This window comes from Mustela nigripes, chromosome 9, assembly GCF_022355385.1.
Source record: "Mustela nigripes isolate SB6536 chromosome 9, MUSNIG.SB6536, whole genome shotgun sequence".
In the NCBI taxonomy this organism is placed as follows: domain Eukaryota; kingdom Metazoa; phylum Chordata; class Mammalia; order Carnivora; family Mustelidae; genus Mustela; species Mustela nigripes.
The window spans coordinates 17,727,003-17,751,896 of record NC_081565.1 but is presented as its reverse complement, the minus strand read 5'-3'; positions in this window follow the sequence as shown (position 1 = coordinate 17,751,896).

The following is a 24,894-nucleotide window of genomic DNA, read 5'->3' as shown; positions in this document are numbered from 1 at the left end:
AGAAGTCAGTCCAACTGGAACAGGGAATGCACATTCCAAAGCAGGCTTGCAGTTTCTAAAAGGCATTCATATTTTTGCTCTACATGGCAAAAGGGCTCAGCGAGGGACCAAAAGAGTTCATGAGGAAGACAAAATTTGAAAGAGGGTGAAGGTACGTTGTTGTTCTGTTGATTAAATGGATGGGCTGTATGCTGCCGAGATCCAGGCCACGTTTAAGAGAGGGTTTGGTTAGTCAATCCATAGATGACCCACCACTTGCAATGGTGTCAAAGACTTTCATTAACAAGGCATGGCAGTGTAGAGAAAAAATAACCATAGTCTTAAGATTTAGGAGATACAAATTGTAGTCTTTCATAATTCCTAGTATAACCCCAATAGATCCCATCTCCTCTCTGGGACTCCACTTTATCATAGGTAAATTGAGAATGCAGGTCCGGAGATCCCCTTCCGTTGGAACAAGGGTCTTGTTCTTTGTAGAGCCCGCACAAAGACAGCATGCCACCCTCCCTCTCAGAGCACTTCTTAGGATGCCATCTGCATAACTAGGAGTGAGGAAGAAAGGCATGACTTTCAGCTCTGTTTTCAAGGAGAAAAACCTCACCACTCATTGGCCCAAGGGGGCAGCCAATGTTTCCAGAAGTCTGGTGTTAACTGATCTCAAATCTGAACCCTTGTGAATTATAAGGCCAATTTTCCAATCAATTCCGGCTGAAATTCAGAACTCTTGTTGAGATTTAGGGGCTGGTGAGAGGACTGAGCTGCAGAATTGCCAGAGATAATTCCGATTGCCATGTTCTGGACCCAGAACAAGTTCTAGTAATAATAATCATTTAAAAAAAAATACTGGCGGTATTGCAGAGTAAAAGTGAGAGTAATCCAATCTGGATGTAAGGAATGCTTTCAAATCCATTTTCAAATCAGCAACAGGCAGGCAGGATTTCATTTGTGATGTATTTTTAACATCTCATAAAAAGCTTCATTTTCTATTATATTTGTTCTTTAAAGGTGGGGTCGGGGGGGATACACACTCAACAGGAATGGCAACATTGTCCTTTAACCTGGGAATAGGTCACAGTGGACTTTCTGGTGCTCGTTCTCCCCAACTAGAAGTTAGTGGTTTTGCGTTTATTGCCCTATTTAAGGTTGTTATTTAGGAATTAGCAGTCCCCTATCCTCATGGCAGTGTAGGGCAATTCAGTGGCTCTAAAAGACAGTTAAAAATTCAGTAATCAACCCTATGACCTTAAGACCTGAATGCTTACAGTGTACCTGGAGCATTGATGAACTCTTCAAACAGAGCTCTCACGGAGTCAGGCATCCTGGGGAGATGTTCTCTTGTTTCATCGTGGAGGAAACACAGACTCCAGGTAGTTGAGAAATTCTTCCATGGGCCTGTAGCTGATAGTTTCAAGATTCAAATTTGGTTCTGTCTGACTCTAGAGCTCACACTGATTCTGGAATACTGTGTCACCCCTGGAGGGTGCCCGTGATCTGTTTTCTGTGACCATGAATTTGACACCCTGTACAATTTCAAGCAGCTCCATGAAGCTCTACTAGTCATGGTGCAGAAATAAAGTGATTGGCTAATTGACTGATGGGGAAAGCAAGTGAGTGTGGGAAGTTTTGCTTTGTTTGAAATTACTTGAAATGTAGCATATAGATAATAACATTTTTCTGGTTATAAGAGCAGTGTGTATTCCTTATTAAAACTTTGGAAAATCCAGAAAATCACAAAAAGCAAAGGAAGAAGTAACCTTCATCCTGCAAATATGTGAAACCCATGGCTGATGTTGCTTTTCCTGAATTACAAAATGGTTAGGTGCCCATATTCTGGAGCTGTTGGGGGGCTTAGGTTCAATCCCAATATAAGCAATTATTAGCTGAATGGTATTTGCATAGATATGATTCATCTTCTTGTTTGTTTTAACTTTTTCTTAAAAATAACGTGAATTACATCACTTTTTAAGAAAATAAAATGAATAGCCAACACTTCTATAACATTTGCTCTGTATCAGATACTGTTCTAAAGCCATAAGCTCATTTTAATTCTAAGCTCATTTTAATCATCAGGTAGGTACAAATGTTGTCCCTGTTTTACTGATGAGGAAATTGAGACAAAGGGAGGTAAAATAATTTGCAAAATCACATAGCAGGCAAGTGGTAGAACTGGGATTCGAACTCAGGGGGTCTAAATTCACAGCCTGTGTTCTTAACCACTACTAATATTACCCCGGTATTATTTCATCTTATTATTGTTTCCTTTACAATTCTTATTTTGCCAAACTGGAAATATACCGAACATACTGTTTTGTTATCTGCTTTCTTCCTTGAACAATATGCCTTGAACTTGTTTCCAAGTCATTAAATACTTTTAGGGAACACAGTTTTTTTTTGATGTGTGCGTGGTATTCCATTGAATGTCTGAAACGTAATTAACTTAGCCAAATCTCTATTGTGAAGGGTTTCAGATGTTTCTAATTTTTCACTGTAATAAACAATGCTGAGATGAACATCATTGTACATGAGTTCTCTGGTTATTTCCTTTGGATAAATGCCTAGAAACAGAAATGCACAGTCAAAAGGGTATGACGCGTTTTATGTGGATAATTGGTGTTTTTTTGTTTGATTTTTGAGAAATTGTGGATCTTTCTGAAACCTCACCACATCAGGCATACTACTGGGACAAGGGAACTATTAAAAGTCACAGAACTAGAGTTGGGACACACACATTATATGTAACCCAATATTTATTATATATAAAGCCAGTGGTTCATCTGACCAGACCAGAATTCTTGCTAATTCATGGTTGGAAAATGTAATAGCCTCTTAACCTACACGTGGGGACAGCCTACTCCAGATCTGGAGACAATCTGGTTCATTGTGTGGTGAAGGCAATACTGCTTTATTGAGCAATTACTTCATGTCAGCACTGAATTAGGTCCTATAATGATCCTTCATTGGGCAATGGGAAATAGGCTTCACAGAGAGGAAACCGAAAGGGCATATGAGTCGCCCAGTGTCATAGAAATAGTGACAGGCTGTCGGCATGAGCACCGGGCAGCCCTGTCTTCATGTTGGCCCTTCCATATACCACCCGACTACCCCAGAAGTTCAACAGTTTTATCTTGGGACTCATCTGAGGATATGTTGCTGTGATCTTCGGTCCCTCCCTGTTCCTGCACCTAGACTTGAGTCTTGGTCCTGGGTCTGTTTTGCTCTTCTGTGCTCCTGCCTGTTAACCTTCACTTGAGACTCGACCCAACCTAAAAAGCTCACCACGTGGGTCTCGTCCCGTTGTCACTGTGTCTTTTTGGTTTTTTGTTTGTGTGAATGCTACTATTTATTTTTTTAAAACTTTATAAGGACAGTGAGGGTTCTGCTAAAAACAGAACCAAATAAAATAAAATCCTGGGTCAGACGGTCACAGATATATTTTCATAAGAATCCATTCATTCATTCTTTCACATTTATTTACTCCCTCCATTCATTCACACCTGGTTGCGGAACAGCCTTCTTGTGCTCAACCTTTGTACTCCAGCTGGCGTTGCGATAGAGCTGAAATTTTCTTCCATTCTGCCCTTGGTTACCTGACAGGAAAGCATAATTCCATTGTGGGATGAATGCTACAATGCAGTTGTAGAGCAGGCCCTCCAGGAGCCCTGGGGGACATACCATTCCGGAAGGGGAGGGATGCCTTCCCAGACACAAGTATATTTGTGCTGAGCATGGTGGGTTCTATAGGGTTTGCATAGTGGGAAGGACAGAGTGGCTGCTGGGAAGACAGGATGGTGCAGGTTGGGGGGCAGCGACGTGGTTCATTGGCGAAAGTATAAGGAGTCAGGAATTGCCAGGATGGGGGATAAGGGAGGCACGTTGAAGCCAGGATCCTGGTCAGAAACAGGAAGGGGAATGTTTGCTGAGTGAAATGCTGTCCATTACAGAAGAGGCTGGAATTGGGGAGAAGGGCAAAGATGGAAGATCCTAGCTAAGACCTAATGCAGAAAACAGTTAAAAAAAAAAAAAATCTGGGGCCTGGGGTTTGGGAACTTAAAGGCAATAGTTGGCCATTTGTTCACTTATTCTCTAAGTTGCTTGTTAAATAGGTATTTATCAGACATCTGCTGTAGGCCAGTGATTGCTCTAGATGCTGGAAATACCACAGTGGATAAAGAGGCAAAGTTCCTGCTCTCGTGGAACTAGCATTCCAAGAGGGGTTGGACAAACAGTGGGCAAATACAAAAGCAAAGGAGTTCAGGTAGGAACAAAGAGTGCAAAAATAGAGTAACGTAACAGCGAGTAGCCGGATAGCAGGGCTGAATCAGGTTGTCAAAGCAGGCCTCTTTGAAGAAATGTCATTTGAGATGGAGCCAGAAAAATGAGAAGAGCGAGCAGTGCTGAGATAGTAGAAGATTATTTCAGGCCTGGAGAGCAGCAGAAGCAAGAGGAACAAACCCAGCATGCTGGGGGGGTAGAAACAAAGACCAGTGGAACTGGAGGCCAGGAGATGAAAAGGAGAGAGGACAGGGGTGAGGTTGGTGAGATCAGCAAGGACCAGGTAGGAGAAGGCCTTGTAAAATAGAAAGGCATTGAAAGTTCATTAATAAAGGGGTGATGTCACCCAAGCTGGGACTTTCTACACACATGGACTCCTGTACATGCCCACAGACCATCATTCAGTTGTCTGTGTTCCAACTTGCCAGCTTTATGACTATGGGAAAGCCATTAAGCATACTTACTCTACACCAGGCATACAGCCTAGAAACAGACATGGTTCTTACATCCATGCAGCCTTATCTCTCTGAACCTTGGGCGCCTGCCTCCCAAATGGGGGCAATGATAATTCTCATGTTGTAGATGTTATAATGACCAAACACCTAGATCAGTGCCCCGTACCTGAGTCTTGAGCTCTTCCGCCTTCCCTTATGGAAGCATCCTTCATGAGGCTCAAGGTATTTTTCTATCTTTAACTAGAGCTGTCTTAGTTCAAATCGGTTACACTCTCCAGTAAAAGATCCCCCACTTGAAGAAATGATGCATCCACACTTGGGAATGCCCGTTAGTCCCTTAGACGTCCCGGGGCTACTAATTCACTCCCAAACCCAGCCCTGGTAACCCTAATTCCTTCTTTTAAAGGGCCTATTGCCAAGTTAGAAAGACAGTGAGGATGATCAGAGGTCAGCATGTCACTAGATACCCCTGTACTGATGGCCAAAAACAGTGGAACACAAGAACGTTCAGGGTCAAAGTTGAAGCTGTGGCGGGTGCCAGACGGAGCGTCTCTTTGACTATTAATTTTTGTTTATGCAGCCTCTGCTTGCTTCACTCACTGGAACCAGCATTATGCAGGGTCATGCTCCATATACCAGCTATTGGGAAAGGTTACTTATTACCAGCTCAGTGGGCAAAGAGGGGCATGTCATTTCCGATGGAAGCCATCTGAAGGCTTTTTCTCCGCTTACTTTCCCATGTTCAAGAATTCTTAGAAAAGTGAATGATTGCTGATGCATTGCAAGATTTCTTTGACTGGAGCAAGCTCCAAAGGCTTTTGGAAGTTTCTCCCAGCCATGCTGGCTCCCAGATTTGGAAATCAGGGATCGTCAAGCAATCCCTTCTCAACTCCTACTATGTGCCAGATGTTATATGCCAGGAAGTGGTTCACAAAAATAATGTGAACTAGAATTCTGTCCTCAAATCATTGATATTCCGGTAAGCATGGCTCCCCGCTGCCTTCAGGCTAAAGCATAAACCCTAGTAAGTCCCAGGAGGACCTTGGCGGGCTGTCTCGCCCCACCTTCACACTTCCTCTGGCCAAATGAAGGCGTTCCGTCGTGGATACCTCTTGTCCTTTACAGCTCCTGCCGTCATGCCTCTCTTTGAATTTGTCCCAAATGATTTCCCAGAAATAATCAGACATAGGGAAAGAAATGCCAGTATCAAATCCAGGCTCTGCAATTCACTTGCTGTGTGTTCTCCAGCAGGTCAGTTTCCCTCTCTCTGAGCCTCTGTCTCTCTAGCTGTTAAATGAGTGGGTAGGGCTACATAGCCTCTCTCCTCAACCTTCTCTCTCTTATCGTCTAGGATCCTGAAGCTAAGTGTAGATAGAGTGAACTAGACTTCTCAAGCAAGACCAAGAAAGAAGAAACGTTTTTCTTCTGCTCACTTACTTCTGTGTGCCCAGCGTAGCAAGGACGCCAGCGCCCTCTGCGTGCTATCTGCCTGCTTCTGCTTCCTGGTGGACACCCGAATACCTCTGATTGAAGGGTCACTAAATGTTGCCCACCAGTTCACACAGCCTCATGCTAACCCTGAGAGTGTGGATTATTTCCAGGTTACATGCATAGGGATGGAGCCTTACACATGACACTTCCATCGGAAATGACATGCCCCTCTTTGCCCACTGAGCTGGTAATAAGTAACCTTTCCCAATAGCTGGAAAGTGTCCCGTTACGTGAGGCCACGGGATCAGCAGGCAAACCCAAGTTCAGGCCCCTTATGGGAGAGTGTGAAGCCTCTCTGCTGAATCCATGTCGTGTTTCCCGGGGCCTGGGGCGCAGAAGCTGCTGCAGGCGGAGAGTAGTCCGAGTCCGGGGCTGAGTCCGAGTCCGGGGCTGGGGCTGCGTCCGGGTCCGGGGCTGAGTGCTGCGCCAGCTCACGTTTACTCCGACTGGCTCCCCTCTCCACAGGGGGGAGCGGCGAGCTCTGTATGTGATATAGGGAAACCACAACAAGGCAATTCCCTGGAACTATAAAATCAAATTAAATCAGGGGTTCTGGCTGGGGATTTAAACATCTTAGCCGCTCTGATTTCTCTGGAGGAGCTGGGAAGCCGAGCCAGCTGCGGTCATGCACTCGCACTCGCTCTCCCCGCGCCTTGCGTGTTTTTGGCCCCAGGTTTTCAATCTGGTTTAAGTTGGTCATTTGGAGAGCACTTCTCAGGCTGGAAGGAAAAAAAGAGCTTTCTGGGCTTGAGGAGGACTCTCGCCTGCTCGGCTAACTGTGCTGGGAAAGGTGACAAGCTGGTGGGCTGCGAGGGTGAATATGGCCTGTGGGTCCTGTATACGGAGCACGGATGGCACCCCAAGCCCTGGGCACCTATTAATTCTCACGGCGGAGCTCCCACAGCATCTCCCCAAGCTGGGTACTGCCTGCCTTCCTGGTTTAAAGATGAGAGAACCGAGGTTCAGGGAGGTAAAATAACTAGTCTGCCATCAGGATGGCAAAGATGGAGCCATGTTTCAGATTCTGGATTGGAAGCCACGGACCACCTTTTGTCTTAAATGACATGAGGGTATCACCTCCACACACTGCCCATCCTAGAATGTTGTCTGGATCCCTGAAGAGGAATTAAAAAAGAATATAGTCTAACCTGCCCCAAAGGAGGTATTAGTTTATAGCTGCTGAATTTAACTTTCCGTTTCCTTTTCTTTTTCCTTTTCCATTTTCTTAGGAGGAGGGAGTGCACACGGGTACTTACGACAGATTTTCAGAATGGCACGGACACTCCCATAAATAAAAACAAATCCATTGGCAGGAGAAAGTGTACAACCACAGCAGAAGGAAAGTGGGAGGAAGGAGGAAACACTGAGGTATGACATGAATTTTATAATTGATAAGAGGTGATGTAGCGCAAGAATTAAGCTTAGGGATGAGACCGCAATCTATCAAGATTAGAATCTCAGTCCTACCATGCCTTGTATAATCTTGGGCAAATTATCTAATCTGCCATCCTTTATCTTTCAAGAGAAAATAATAATATGGCTACCTAACCGGGTTGTAATGACGATTAAATAAATTCCTGTCTTATTAGATAAGATAGAGCTTAAGGGCACCTGGGTGGCTCAGTGGGTTAAGCCTCTGCCTTCAGCTCAGGTCATGATGTCAGGGTCCTGAGATTGAGCACCCCCATCAGGCTCTCTGCTCAGCAGGGAGCCTGCTGCCCCTTTTTCTCTGCCTGCCTCTCTGCCTACTTGTGATCTCTCTCTCTCTCTCTCTGTGTCATATAAATAAATAAAACCTTTAAAAAAAAAAAAAAGGATAGAGCTTAGAATGGTACCTGAGAAAGAGTTAATGGCATATATTCTGCTATATCATTTTTAATAGGATTGTTGATATATAATTCATATGCCATACAATCCACCTCTTTAAAATGAAAATGTGCTGGCTTCTAGTATATTTGCAGGGCTATGGAACCATCACCACAATCTGCGTTAGAATATTTCATCATCCCGAGAAAAAACTCTGCGCCCATTAGCAGTTAGTTCCCCACAACCACTAATTTGGTTTCTGTCTTTACAGATTGGCCTATTCCAGAGGTTTCCCTAAAACAGTCATACAATATGTGGTCTTTTGTGACTGGTTTCTTTCATTTACTCTACTGTTTTAATGGTTCATGTTGTAGCATCTGTCAGTACCTCATTCTGTTTTTGTTTTTGTTTTTGTCTTTTAAGATTTTATTTATTTGACAGAGCGAGAGAGCACAAGCAGGGGGAGCAGCAGAGGGAGAGGGAGAAGCAGGCTTCTCTCTGAGCTGGGAGCCTGAGGCAGGGCTCGATCCCAGGACCCCAGGATTATTACCTGAGCTGAAGGCAGATGCTTAACCATCTGAGCCACCCAGGCACCCCCTCATTCAATATTTTATGGCCGAATGATGTTCCATTGTTTAGCTCTATCCTATTTTATTTATTCATTTGTTAGTTGATGGACATTTGAGTGTCTTCTACTTTCTGTCTACTATGAATAATGTTGCAGTGGTCATTGGTGTACAAGGTTTTTTATGGTCAAATGTGTTTGTTTCTCTTGCGTATATAGCTAGGACGTGAGTTTCTGGGTCCTACAGTAACTCTGTTTTACGTCCTGAGATGATGCTAGACTGTTTTTCAAAGATGTTGCACCATTTCGTACTTCTACCAACAATGCATGCAGCCTCCAATTTCTCCACATCTTCACCAACACTTATTATTGTCTCTTTTATTTTAACCATGCTGGTACCCATGAAGTGGTAACTAAATGTGAATTGTCTTTCTCTAATGGCTAATGGCATCAAGGATCTTTTCATGTTGCTTAGCTGCTATTGTACATCTTCTTTGGACAAATGCGTGTTCAGAATCCTTGCCCATTTTTTAAAATTCAGGTTGTCTTTTACTCTTGAGTTTTAAGAGATCTTTCTATACTCTAGATAGAAGTTTTCTATCAGCTATATTATTTGCACGTATGCATATTACCTAAGAGCGTGAGTTGCTGAAAGGTAAGGAGTTGTTCTTCCTTTGAATCGTGAGCTTTTGAGGCAGTTCTGAGTTTGAATACCCAAGATCACCAGTTGCTAGCGGTCTGACCTTGAACTGGCTAATTTGGGACTACTATTTCTGAAGCTTCAGGTGTGAGGATTAAAAGAGCTAATGTATGCATGGTGTATGGTGCAGTGCCAAGCATATAGGAGGCATAGAACCATCAATATCTGTTGCTCCTGTATTTTATCAGAATTCAAAGCACTTTTTGATAACTGTTTTATCTTATTGGGAATAAGACGATTGGGATATCTGATATCATTTTATAAAATAGATCACCTGCTTCAGGAGGTTAAGTAATAAGCCTGAGAAAGATAGTAGTTACGTGATAGATCCAGAACTCAAACTGTTTTTCTGACTTGAAGTTTAACATGGTACTCAAAGGAGTTGGTAGGATGTATGTTGTTTTTATGCATAATCAGAAAATGAGAATTTCTGGGAATTAAAGCAGTCATCTAAATGTAAATTAATACATAATCAACCAATCAGATACCCTCTGGTCACAAAAATATCAACCACCCCAAATTCTATCTTGTAGTATAACCTTGCCATTTCCTCGTGAAGAGGGAGCATTCATGTCATTCCATTTACATCTGAACTGGCTCTTGAATTTGACCAAAACAATTGATGCTGTGTAATTGCTATGAAGAAGCATAATTGGCCACATATTGCAACTCACATGAAGGAGAACCATGAGCCTTGGCTGGTAGCCCCAGATGAGCTTCTAGCCAGCCATCAGCACCACCTGCCAGCTGTGCAAGTGAGGCCATTTTGGACCAACCCCAGCCAATGCCAAGTGATACAAAAGAATCTGATCATGATCAGAATCATGATCAAATATTTGTTGTTTTAAACCACTCAGTTTTAGGATGAATTGTTACATGGTAATAGATTGATAAAACCACCTGTAAAGTCTCAGGTAAGGAAATAATGTCAGAATATTATTTATTCACAATTTGATTGAAATACATACATTTTCTGCTTTACTTAACTATAAAGGAAGGCCTTGTTTTTCTGTATCTCCAGGAATGCCCAAAGAAAATCGTATTCATCTAACCATACCTCCTTGCCTTCATTTCCTCCTCCAACAAATAGTTAATGAGTATCTACTAAATTTCTGACACTTAAGGTATAGAAGTGAGTGAGGAAACACAATTCCCTCCTCTTGAATATGACCTAGGAGAGGGGGCAGACATCGAACAAGTAGCATAAGCTCACACACCGGAAAGAACCAGGGAGCAGAAGAGTCCATAAGAGAGAATTCTGGGCTTTTCTGCAGACCAGGAATACTTCCCCATATCCAGGGCTACCTGCTGCGCGTGCTGAGAGGGTGGCTATTTCTATTTTGGTTCCTATTACTGCGTGATAACAACCTCCTTCCTCATCCCTCCACACAAAAATAGTGGCATAAGACAAAAATTTGATTATACTCATGAATTCTGTGGGACAGAGCAAAGGGAGGATAACCTGTCTCTGCTCTACGATATCCGGAGTCTGAACAAATCTGGAGACATCGTCGCTCCTCGATCTTGCGTTTGTTGCTGTGTTGCATTTGTCAGCCAGGACCTCAGATGGGTTGTCAGGCACAACCCCTACCCATGGCCTCTCCACGTGCTCTCTCCTCATGGGCTAATTTACTCATCCTCCCAATATGGCAGCTGGATGTCAAGAGTAAATATCTTAAAGGAGAGCTTGTTAGCTGCAAGGGAACTTGCCTTCTGTGTCCTAGCCTCTGCCATGACAGATGTCACCTCTGTCACAGTGACATGCCACTCAGGTTCAAGGGGAGAGAACATAGGCCCACCAGTTGATCTGAGAAGTGTCACAGTTACACTCCAGAAGAGATTTTAATTTGCAGAATGGGAGAGATTATTGTAACCGTCTTTGTTAAATATAGTCTGCCTAAACACATACCAAAATGATGCTGTTTTAGATACCCGGAGATTGGAAAAAACATATACGGTCCTTAACTTGAATAGCCACTCATTTGCTGCAGCCACCTGAAGGTTTGAGAGCGTCCATATCTCTAAACTCCAGAGTGCCTCCGGAGGAGATTGCAAGAGCAGTTATCAGTAGAGCCCCTTCCTGAGTTGAGGACAGAAGAAATCTGCCTCTTCATTAATAGTGAGATGAGAGACAGTTACAGATTCTTCTAACTGACCGTATCTCCCAAAAGAAAGCAACCACCCAAATTAAATTAAAAGAGAGAAGATCCTTGAAGATGTATGCGTACTTTGGGGGGAAAAAAAATCTCAAACTTTATTAGATCAAGAGGCCTAAACGGCTTACTATGGATGTAAATTCCTCAAGTTGTTTGGCAGATTTACCTGTAAGAAACTCTTTTCAGTCTAGATTAGGTGACTCTTCAGTCCTCCCCTCTAATCCTTGGGTGACCTACACCCACCACAGCTCCTGCTCAGTGTGGTGTGGTTGTCTGCTTCTTTGTTTGCTTCCTTCATTAGACTGGGAGCTCTCAGAGAGTAGCACTGGGTCTTAGAAACTTCTGTATCCCCAACCTCTAATTATCTCACTTCTTGCAACATAGCAGTGTTCAAAAAATATTTGCTGAATAAATGCACAAAATTTTTAATATTAAACCATCAAAATCATAAAGCTATGCCTGTCTCTCTCACTACTTACTGTTCCTACCCATGACTCCTATATACCAGTGAGATTCCCACCAAAACTAAGACTGTGCTAGTCATTTCAAAATTCCCAGGGGAAATTACAGCTGATTATAGGACAGGAGAGGAAATATACAAGATGAGCTGGAGCATTTGTTAGTGCTGGAAAGTAAGGAAATGTTCAATAAATAAGCAAACAAACAAATGCCTGAATGGTGACAGGATGTCCAAGGGACACAGAAGCCAGATGAAAGAGCCCCCAATGGTAGAGATGGAACAATTTGAGCAACAAAACAGAGTGGTACTGGATTACAACTCTAAATATAAAATATCCATGAAAATCAAAATAAAATATGAATAGCCATGGCCCATACTGATGCAAATAAATAGTTGCTAAATCAGTAAATTAGGGAGAAGAGACAAATTTTCCACGCAGGAGAATTTCAAATAATTTAAGTAGATCGCTAGGCCCTCGAGGACGTGGACCCTAATTCCCACTTTCTAAATGTGTGCCGATCAGCATGACTTCTTCTCAACGAGAACAGTATGAAGAGAGTAAACAAAGAGTAAATTTACAGTGGAGAAACCCTGCAAACACTGCTTCAGCTTGGTGTACTGATATCATGTTGATAGCATGTGCCCTTAATATGATGGGATGGAATGGGCAACTTAACGCTATGATTTTTCTCTCCAAAATATACAAGCTCAGGGTCTTATCATGAGGAAAAAAAAAATCTGATAAATCCCAACCAAGTAACGTTCTACAAAATACATTACCAAGACTCCTTGAAACTGTCAATGTCATCAAAAATAGAGTGAATGAATGAATAGAGTGTAAGAAACTGTGAAAGCCGGGGCACCTGGGTGGCTCAGTGGGTTAAAGCCTCATGCCTTCGGCTCGGGTCATGATCTCAGGGTCCTGGGATCGAGCCCCGTGTCTGGCTCCCTGCTCGGCAGGGAGCCTGCTTCCCTTCTTCTCTCTCTGCCTGTGTCTCTGCCTACTTGTGATCTCTGTCTGCCAAATAAATAAATAAAATCTTAAAAAAAAAAAAAAAGAAAGAAACTGTGAAAGCCAAGAGGAACCTAAGGAGACAAAAATCACTGAATGTAACTCAGTATCCCGGCTGAGATCCTGGAACAGAAAAGTATAGGGTACAATCTAAGAAAATTTAAATAAAGATATTCTTTAAAAGAACAAGTGTTGGCAAGGATGTGGAGAAAAAGGAACACCCGTGCACTGTTGGTGGGGATGCAAGCTGGTGCAGCCACTGTTGAGTATGGTATGGAAAACATTCCCAAAAAAATGAAAAATTCAACTACCAGATGGCCCAGCAATCTCACATCTGAGTATGTTCCCAAGGAAAATGAAAGTACTAATTCAAAAAGATATATGCACCCCTATCTTTATGACTACGTTATTTATAACAGGATATGGAAACAGCACAAGTGTCCATCCACATGAACACATAAATAACACACACACATACACACACAGAGATATTACTCAGCCATGAAAAAGAATAAAATCTTGCCATTCGCAACAGGGACGGATCTAGAGGGTATAATGCTAGGCGAAGTTAGTAAGAGAAAGACATATGCTCTCAGTTATGTGGAATTTAAGAAACAAAACAAACCAATAAGCAACAAAAAGAACTCAACAAGCAGACTCAAATAGAACAAATCAGTGCTCTCCAGAGTGGAGGTAGGTGGGGGAAGGGTGAAACAGGTGGCAGAGATGAAGAGTATTTATTGGGATGAGCACTGAGAAATGTATAGACTGTTGAATCATTATATTGTACACCTAAAACTATGTTAATTATACTTCAATGAAAAAAGGAAACAAAGCATGGATTCTAGTCAATCTTAGTATGTCAATATTGGTTCATTAATTATAACAACTGTACCATATCCATGTCAGATATTAATAATAGGAGAAACTGGACATGGGCTATAAGGCAACCCCATAGTATCTTCATGTTCTATAAATCTCAAACCATTCTGAAATTTAAAATTTATTTTAAGAAAATTCGAAAGAAACATATATATTTTAAAACCCTGAGTTTCCCAGTTGCAAACAGGACCAATATAAACCACCATCACAGCAAAGCCAATAGATAAAGGACTCTTAATCGTTGAACACGCCCAAGCACAATTGGGCTACATTCTGATTCTCATGAATGAGATTGCAGCAGGGGAGTATAGGAGCTGGGCATGAAATTGTCTGAAAACTTTTGCCTGCAGGTCTAATGCAAAGGATCGTCTGAAGTCTGGAGCAAAAACCGTTTCCATCTATGTAAATATTAGGAAACTAAAGTCCATATGTTGCGTGCCGGCTGCTTTCAGCTGCCACAGCTGTGCGCAAACGGTGAGCAGACAGTGTGGATTGTCAAGAAGAAGTGTCATTCTTTGCCAAAGGGAAGGCTATGACTGCCAGTTGGAGGTCAAGGGGTCATATGTATGAGTGACTTGATTCCAGCAATCTGACAAGTTAAATCACTGGACAGTTGGGAATTCCTTGTGAGGCTTAAAAGTTGGAAGGACTTGTTAAGGATGTCATAGTCTTTGGAGCCAGGGATCGTCTTTGAAACATGTTTATTCTAGAAGCCCCATTAAAAATGCACGTGTGTGATGAGGACAAGGATTGGGGGAAGATTTCCATTGTAATTAAATATGATTGGTCCTTGTAGGGAAAAAAAAAACCATGAAATATAAAAAAGATCAAGACAATGAAGCATGATCACTACAGATAAAACTAACTCATGTGGGATAGCTTTACAGCTTTCAACAGGTATCCCAATCCTCTCTAATGGCTGTCCATTGGGTTTAAAATGCTTTTTAAATCTGCAGATAGCACAAAACCTGGAGCTGACTTATATTTCAGAAATGAGAAGGAGAGCATGAGCATTTAGGGATCAGACACATGAAATGATGTATAGGAGTTCTCGGTCCAGCCGTCTGGTGGAAGTTGAGGAGCTAGGGGAACCTAAGAAAGGTACTGCTTCAGCAGGAGTGCTCAGAATCAAGAGACATGAATTCTTCTTGGAGCTGTTCCACTGGACTTCTAGACACGTTTCTGGGCTGTGGAGCCTAAAGCAGAGCTTAGGCATTGGTGTTTAAATTACTGAATTTGAATCCCATTTCTGTGCCTTGTTGAGTCTGACACTTGACAAATAACTTCATCTCTCAGTGCCTTGGTTTCTTCCTGTATAAAATGGGTACCACGTCTCTCTCAGGTGTTGTGTGGAGAATTCAATTAGTGAATGCATTTAACTGGAAAGCTAATCCGAAGCCAACAACGATTTTTAAAGATTTGGGGACTCTAAATTTGATGTACAACTTATCAGTGGGAATGAACTTGTGAATTTAGGTATGGGTTTGTGAACCAGGAAGCCTAAATCAAAGTCACATTTTGGAAGTTAATGCCACCCCCTTAGTCTAATAAGGTGTCCAATCATTTATGGAATCCAAACATACTTAGAGCTTGGCTCTGTTTCTGAACATCTCATTTTAGGAGGGATATTGACAACCTGGAGCTCTGTAGAAGACTGAGTAAGATCATAAAAATTTGTTACATAGGGTAGTTGCCAGAGAAGTCAGTCACCACATTGAACAGATGATTCATGAGGGACATGTCATGAAAGACATGAAGTGAGTGACCCTCTTCAAATATTTGGACAATACCTAGCTGGATAACTATGAGACCCAATGAGTGGAACTTTGAGTGACAAGTTTTAAGTCCACACAAAACATTTTTCATATTTATCCTCTCCTGAAATATCCAAAACCACTTCCTCCAACCCTCACTCTCAACAGGCGGCCTTGGTTGATATTTCATGAGAAAATGGAACCAGAGACCATTTTCTCTATCTCCCACCTCACACCCACCAACCTCCTTATTTGTATACTAACAGTGTACATTTTGACCTATTATAGACTCCATGTTCTCAGATTTCATAGCCAAGGCCAACATTTCTGCCCCCTCAGTACACCTTATTGTCTCTCATCCAATTGAATACTGTCTCAGGCAGTTATCCTCTCCTTCCGTCTCCATCATTAATTTTCCCTCTCACCAGGACTTTTCTTTTGAGTGTGCAAAATTGTTGCTATTTCTCCCAATACTTCTGTCAAAAAAAAAAAAAAAAGCACAACAGTTTCTGTTTTTCCTTCCATCAAGGACCACATTTGCCCCTCCCCCTTTCACGGAAAAATGTGAAAGAGTTTGCAAATTCTCTCTTCCCATTCTCTCTTGAACCCACATCAGTCAAACGTTTACCCACGTACTCCGCCAAAGGCACTCTTATCAGAGTGACCCATGACTGCTGTCTTGCTAACTCCAGTGGTCAATTGTACACCTTTGTCTGGTGTGGCTTATCAGCAGCATTTGATCTCTTTGAAAACCCTGAGGCTGACCTCTTTGAAACCCTTTATTGTCTATCAGGACACTCCGTGCACCTGGTTTCCTTCCTTCCGCCCTGGCTATTCCTTGGTCTCCTTTGAAGATCATCCTAATCTCTTCCATTTCTAATCATTGAATGCCTAGGACTCAAATCTGGAATGCTTTTTTTTTTTTAAATCAATACTCACTCAGGAGTTAGGCTTGTCCCATTTTAGAGGACAAGGCCTTTATTTATTTTTTTTTTTTTTTAAAGATTTTATTTATTTATTTGACAGAGAGAAATTACAAGTACACTGAGAGGCAGACAGAGAGAGAGAGAAGGAAGCAGGCTCCCTGCTGAGCAGAGAGCCCAATGTGGGACTCGATCCCAGGACCCTGAGATCATGACCTGAGCCGAAGGCAGCGGCTTAACCCACTGAGCCACCCAGGCGCCCAGGACAAGGCCTTTAAAAGGCCATCCCTAGGATCCCTCTGGGACTTTACCTGCACCCTGCTGATACAGCTCCTAAACTGGATTTTTATAACCAGTGGTCAACCCAACATCTCCACACAGATGTCTCATTTGGCATTAAAATTAACCTGTCCAGAACTGAACTCATAATATTTCCTCACCATACCTGCATCATACCTGCCTTACTCATAATTTTCCACATTATAAATCATGGAAATGGCATCCTTGTCTTTCCCGAGGCCCAAAATACTCTTCACTTTATGATCTTGACCTCTCTCCCTCTCCCCATCCCTGCCCCTCTCTCTCTCTCGATTGCTCTACAACCCATCAGTCCTTATAGCTCTACCTTTATAATATAACTGCAATGAGATAACTTCTCACCATGTCCACTGTTATCTCCTTGGTCCAAGATTTATATCCTTTCAGTTGAGTTATTTCATTACATGGGACCTGTTAACCTGCCTCCACTTTTAACCCCTTCAGAATGTTCTCCCCATAGCAGCTAAAGCCATCTTCTTATGCTTAAGACAGATCAAGCCCCTCCCTACTGGGAATCACTTAAAAATGAACTCTCTCACTCAGAGAGTAGAAGCCAGTGTCCAACCATGACCCCTGGTTCTCTACATGGTCTGCTGCCCCAATGGCCCTTTGACCCTCTACCCTAATACTCTTTCTCTCTCTGTTTTCGTCATATTATCCTCTTCAGCACATCAAGTATCCTCTTACCTTTGAATCTTTGTGTTTGTTGTTCCATCTACTTTGAATGCTTTTCCTCCAAATAGTTTTATGGCTCACTTCCCTCAGGTATGAACACGATGGCATCTTCTCAATTTGACCCTCTCTGGCCATTTACCTCCCACACCTCCTACAATTCCTGTTCTCCTTTCCTGCTTTCTTTTGTTCTCTTTGATTTTTTTTTTTTTTTGACATTAACACATTATGTGTTTCACTTGAACATTTCCCTGGAATATAAATGCCCAAATGGGTAGCATTCTTTGTTGTTCACTGATATATCCCCAGCACTGAGACCAGCCCCTGGCAGATAGTATGTATTCAATAAATACTTAACATGTAAATGACTGGCTAGAAGGATAGATAAACCAACCTCTTATAAAACTGGTAGGCCCCCTGTCATCAGGCATACATCATTCAAGAAAGCTAATGACAGATCTGTAGTAGTGGATAGGTTATACCCAACTCTATGGTTATAGAAATGAGTTACAACTTAAGTGGTTCAGAGTTTTGGGTTCTACTCTGTGATGCTGACATAGAGGATAAACCAGCATGACATATGTTTACATTTTAAAATAACCAAGAAATCATGAGATGGGTATAACTCCATTTTATGGAGGAACGACTTGTGTCTGAGATGTTACAAGTAATCTGCTACATCCACATCACATGGCTGGCAAGTGACAGCAAAAAGAAGTCACGGAAATAGCTCTCTTCTCCAACAAACGTACTTAACCCTGGCTTAAAGTCTGGATTCATATAAAATCTTGTGGTAAATTATATATATATAAAACAGTGTTTCTTAGGAAAGAGGAAACATGGATCTGAAAGGAATGTTGTACTTTAAGTTAGTTTATATACGGAGGTGGGTAGAGCTTTTGAAAAACATTCTGCCTTACTGCCTGTAGTTGGAAGGTAAGCGCTCAGTCCGTTTAGCCAGGATGATAGATATGATCATAAGAAGGTGAAGCAGTGAGGTCCAAGGTGGCGGTAATTCAGCAGCTGAAACACAAACAACCTTACATACTCCTGAATGTGGCGACAGGGGAGTGACCTGGGGTTTGGCTCTGAAAACCCTTGTCCTTTGGGACCTTGTGAGGAGCACACACAGCGGCAGTCTCTGAGTACCTGAGCCCTGGCGGGGGCAGAGATAACAATTAAATCCTCAGGTGGGGGTTCCTTCCCTTAGGTACAAAATACATTCTGCTGATGCTTTGAAATGGAAAGCAAACCACATCTTCAGCTTCCGAGGGAAATCCAGTATGTTTAAGGAACCGTCACATCCTGAGTGTAGCCCCCAAAATCTTTAGGGGATTCAGCCAACCCTCTGGCCCCTGCTCCAGCCCCTCACATCTGGCTGGCAACATTGCTGGATAGAGCCAAGCTGGACTTGTACTCCAATGATAATTTAAGAATCACATCTCAACCTACATCATCCACGCTGAGACACTGACTATATCTTGCCCTGCTCCCTTTCCTTTTTATTTATTTTCAACCAACATGGATGATACTTTCTCTCAAAAAGGGAAATATCATGGGCCTCTCACATCATTATGGATCAGTGCAGGGGGGTGGGGGGGTCATAGTGTAAGGATTGTGATGCATTTGCTTACAGAAGTTTGGGAGGAACGAGAGGCGTGTATGTGAATCACTCAACACAAGGTGAAAATATTGGTGGAAAAATCCAGCCACCTGATGACTCTGAAATTTATTTAAATATAGTATCCATGACCCATGTTTCCAGGGAATTTAAAACAGTGGTTTCCATTGACCACACAATCCAAATTCCAAAGAATCACATACTTAAGTGTTCTTTTATGGACTTGACACCGGAGGAGGAGAAAGAGGAGGAGGAGAGAAGAGGGACCAAAATAGTTCAGAGTGATATGTAAATAGTTTAGGCATGCTTTGCATGTGCGTGTGTGTGTGCGTGTGTGTGTGTGTGTGTGTGTGTGTTTGTAGAAGCTTGTTGGCCTCGAGGGGAATACAAAATACTTGGGGCCTGCCAAAGTATATGGTTTCTTTTACATTACTTTATCATATTGGGAAATCTCTCGGCCTTCCCCTAGCATCCAAGACAAAAAGAGCTTAAGACACAACTTTGCCAACAAAAACTACCGTTTCCAATCTCACTCCTGTGGGGCCTAGATCAACACCACTTGTCAAAGTAGCTTCCTGCACCCATTGCTCACCAAACGGCCTCTGTCTTTGTTATGTGCTTGGCTCACAGTTTTGGAAGCCAGCTTTTTCTAAGGAGGGGCTTTCTGCTAATACTGGAGAGCAAAGGGGCCATACACCAAGGGAGGTTTTCTAAATGACTCAGAACTTGCAGTCTGCACTGGTCACAAGACCTGGGATTCTTCATCTCTTTTGTGCTACTTTGGAGTTTTACAAAAACCTTTCTTGGCCCTCCTCCAGTTTTATCTCTGTGTTGTTGGATGGGGGCAATCTGTTATTACAAAAGTTCCCAATTTCCTCTTCCCCCACCATCTTCGATGAATAGCCTAGTAGTGTTTACCTTTTGTATTTACCCCTTATATACCAGATCGGATTTATGAGATTTTTGGTTTTGTGGGTTCAGCTTTTTAGAACCCATTTCTTTTTTCAGTCAGGTGGTATGATTTTATGTCTGGATTTTTAAGAGTAATTGAGGTGGGGCTGGTGTAGTTGATCTCTCTGGGGGAAAAAAAAAAAAGAAGTCATACTATCGTGGTCTACAGATTGCATCCATTACCTTTTCTCCCTTCTGTTCAAGTTCTTCTAGAAAAGTTGATCCTTGCTTTTACTCTAACTTAATTATATGTAAAGTTTTATTTATCCATTCATTTATTCATTGGGATCCTATTATGAGTTTAATTTTTTTTCTCCTTTGATGGTCCTTCTGCCTTGAACAAGTTTCTGTCTCAAATCTATTGCACTTAATAAATCTATATTCCTCCCTTCCCCCCGAGATAACCCATATCCCTCCAATAAATCAATATGTTTCTAGTTTAGAGTACTGAAATGTGACATTTGAGTTAATCTTGGTAACATGACTGAGAATGAATGTCTTATTCCCTAAGGCTTAGAATAATGAAAGTAATTGGTAAATCTGATATAATCTTCAATGGCCGCTGGCTTTCCAGCATGTGTAGGGGTAACTCTTGCAACATTCGTGTATTCAGTTATAGCATAAGGAAGTTTTAAAGGTGTCAATCCAAATTAAGTTCAATGAACACTTCTGTCTTGTCCGAATTGAAGTTTCTCACTCTGCTCTTTTGTATGAGTTCCAAAACTACACAGTCTCCTGTTTATTGGACAGCTCTAACTTGGATTCCCACAGGAATTTCTGACTCGGGATGTCTGAAACTGAGCTCATACTACTCCTCCCTCTGTTCCCTATCCCATTGGATTTCCTATCTCAACGACTATCCACAAACCACTTAACCAGAGACCAGGAAGTTATTCTTAATATACCATTATCCCTTACCCCTCGTGCCCTACCATTCCCAGAATCCTATTAAGGCTACCTCTTCAAGCTTCCTTATATCTGGTACTTCTGCTGCATCTTGTAGGAACTGTGCATTTTCTACCATTTGCTTTTATTACACTGACCTCCTTACTGGTCTTCGCACTTACGGTTAATGCTCTTCTGCCGTATATAATAGCCACGGTGATATTTCTTAAGCACCAACTTGACTCTGCCACTCTACAGCTTAAAACCCTTAACTGAGAAGTTCTTCATTGTCCTCAAGAGAACTTCAAGTGATTCTTTGTATTAGATATAGACCCATCCGTCTCTTTGATCTCACTGCTTTCCATAATCATTCTCATTACCAACATACTAAACGTCTTTTAATTCTTTGTATCAGGCATGCTTTTTCCCATCAAAGGTATCCATACCTTTCCATCCGCTACCTCTTTTGCCTTGGGACACTTTTCCAGGACACCACCCCTATCATCCGCTTAATACCTATGCGTTGAATTCATTCATCAGAAGATCACTTAGTCTCTCCTCCTTGTCAGGCACTAGGCTAGGCACTTGGGATAATGGATCAGATGTCATCGTTTTGCTTCCAGGTTCAGAGTGTAGAAGAGAAATAAGAGATGAGCATAAAAATTTTAATGGATAGTAAGCTGGAAAGAAGGGGCTGGCATAAAGAAAATACTTATGGTTGATAAAGAAATTGGCTTTTTAATGAACAAAGCTAAAAGGCACAAGAGACAAAAGGTTTTACAAGTTCAAACACAGGTTGGTCTTACACCCGAGGTAAATGCATCCTTGTTATAGTAACAGTTGGGAACATTGGTCCATGACCACAGTGTAGACATTTGTAGCAAGGGCTATTAAGGATTTTCTTGACACTTAGAAAAATAGGGAATCTTGAGATTAGACCAGAACTTGAAGTTCAGCTGTCTCATCTCCCAACAAATGCTTTAATTTCCTCAATACAATTCTCTCCATGTGGTCTTTCAATCTTTGCTTGAATATCTTCTATTAAGAGAATCCCACTCTAACTTTGATGAAACAGAGTGCTAGATGAAGAACCGATTGAATGTGTTCGTACCCTTTTCATGTGTTGTTCATCAGAATGATCAGTTTACCTCTCTATTTGTTCTTTATCTCTATATTAGAAATGAATGCTAGGTTACAGGGACACTTACTGAACAGCAGGGAGATGAAGTAGGGGAAATTCTCAGCAGTGCAACTGACATATAGTAGGTGCACAATAAACAGTAGTTTCTCTCCTTCAGAAAATACCTGTTAAGACTTCATTTTTGCATGGGATTTCTGCTTTCATATGTGGCTAGTAGCTATAAAGTTTGCCATCTTGCTTATTAAATCTAACTAACACCTCCCTGGAGATGCATAATCGAGTGATTTTGGCATGTGAAATAAAATACAGCAAATGTTATTGCTATGATCACTCAGCTGCCAGGATGTTTTACAGCGGTATTCAGATGATAGGTTACATAGGAAGCTCTGGGGTAAATAAAATGAGTTTTTGCAAACTTGTAAATGGTTCATTTAACCTTATTCTTTAGGGAGAGAGAAGAAAGCCTTCACCTTTCTCCCTTTTGAAAGAATGAATGTTAAAACACCCTGCCAAATTTTGCATTCAACAACTCAGGAAGTGGGTTTTTTTGGTTTGTTTTTTTATTTGACTTTTTAATAAAGTATATTTCTTCCTAGCCTCTGGACACATTCACAGAGATAAGAGAAAATAAAAATGTTGAAGTATTTCTATTGTCTTTCATAGATCTTACACTCGCTAGAATGTTAGCTTTGTAAAGATGAGAACAGTCTGTATACTCTTCAACGTACTCCTTCCAGCAGCCTGAATGGTGCTTTGCCTAGAGTAGCTGCTTGAGAATTCTTTAATAAAGCAATTCTTGTGAAATTGGCTGTCATTCTTATGCCAAGTGACTACTTTAACAAAGCAGTCTTCATTGTAAAAATGATTTAGATGGGATGGAAGGAAGGACAAGTGTTCAGACCTATGGACGAGGCTTTTTGTCACAGCATCTTGTAGTAAACAGAAGCATTTAAAAAGCAAATTGAAATGCCCAAATCAGAAGCTCATAGTGAACCTAGAAGATAGTTTTCAACGTTTAATATGAGGAGGTAGTAGATTCACAGACATGAAAGAATGCTGAAAACAGTTTTTATTTTTTAAAGATTTTATTTATTTATTTGACAGACAGAGATCACGAGTAGGCAGAGAGAGAGAGAGGAGGAAGCAGGCTCCCTGCTGAGCAGAGAGCCCGATGCGGGACTCAATCCCAAGACCCTGAGATCATGACCTGAGCCGAAGGCAGCGGCTTAACCCACTGAGCCACCCAGGCGCCCCTGAAAACAGTTTTGATGGAGGAAAGGTGTTTATAGAATGGCATACCACATTTTCGTTTTGAGATGGTGGGGTGTGGTTACTTTTATTTCTTTGCCTTTGATTATGTATAAGATTTATATTTTTAAAAAATATTTTTAAAAATAAATAAATCTTTTTACATGATATTGATTAGAGAAGGCTTTTCCATTGGAAGGAGAATGCTCTGTCTTTTTAATCTGTTGATTAAATACGAGTTTTGCGATTTGCAAAAATACAATTTTTGCAATTTGCACTCTCCCACACCAACTTCCCCCCAAACATTTTATTGACATATACCTTGTTAGACTACCCCACTTTTGCAAGATGACCTCAAAAACTTTTAAATATTTAGCTATTAGTAATCAGTTGCATTGTGTATAGTTCTCTTTGGAAAACTCTGTTTGAACACATGAGAAATGTCTTGGAAAATGACCTTTAATTGCCCTGTCCAAAACAGAAAAAAGTCATAAATTCCATCTCTCTCCCCACCTCAAACCACCCCCATTCTTTAGAATGGTGTTTGCATAAAACCCACATTGATTCTAAGGGAAGAAAAAAGAGAAAATTAGCTATTCTTTGGCAGAATGAGATACATATGTATTATGAAAAGTATCTCAAATTGTGTTTTCATCATAGAAGATACAGAAAAAATTTAGGTACATTTTTTTCTGGTGGCAGAAATGAAGTGTGACTTTTATTATTGGTGACACTCCTAAAAAAGTCAATTCCAAATTGAATGCTGGGGTTTGTGGGGCACATAGGGACAAATGTATCCCATCCTTGTTTCTAATACACTCTCATACTTCCTCCAGCCCTGGGAACCACCATTCTACGCTCTGTGTCTTTGAGTTTGACTCTTAGGTAGTTCCTGGAAGTAGTGTCATACAACATTTGTCCTTATTTCATCCAGCATGATGTCCTCCAGATGAATCTATGATGTTGCATGTGGCAGGATCGCTTTCTTTTTTAGCACTGAATAATATTTTATTTTGCTTTTTTTTTTTTCCTAATTCATCCATCTGTCGATAAACATGTAAGTTGTTCGATGCTTTGTCTATTGTGGATAGTGCTGCAATGAACAGGAGAAAAAATGTATCTCTCTGAGCTCCTGATTTCAGTTGTTTTTGATACATACCGGGAAGCAGGATTGCTGGATCATATGGTCATTCTATTTTTTAAAAATTTGATGAATTGTTATACTGTTTCCTAGAGAAGCTGCACCACTTTACATACCCACCAATGGTGCACAAAGGTTCCAAACTCTCCATACCCTCACGAGCACCTGTTATTTTTGGTTTTTGTTTCGATAGTAGCTGTCCTAACACGTGTGAGGTGCTATCTCATTGTGGTTTTGATTTGCATTTCCCTGATGACCAGTGATGTTCAGCATCCTTTCATACACCTGTTGGCCATCTTTATGTCTTCTCCGGAGAAATGTCTATTCAACTCCTGTGCCCATTTTTAAAGTTGAGCTATTTGTATCTTTTGCTATTAGCTGTTAGGATCTGTTACATATATTGGATCATAACCCCTTATCACATACATAATTTCCAAATAT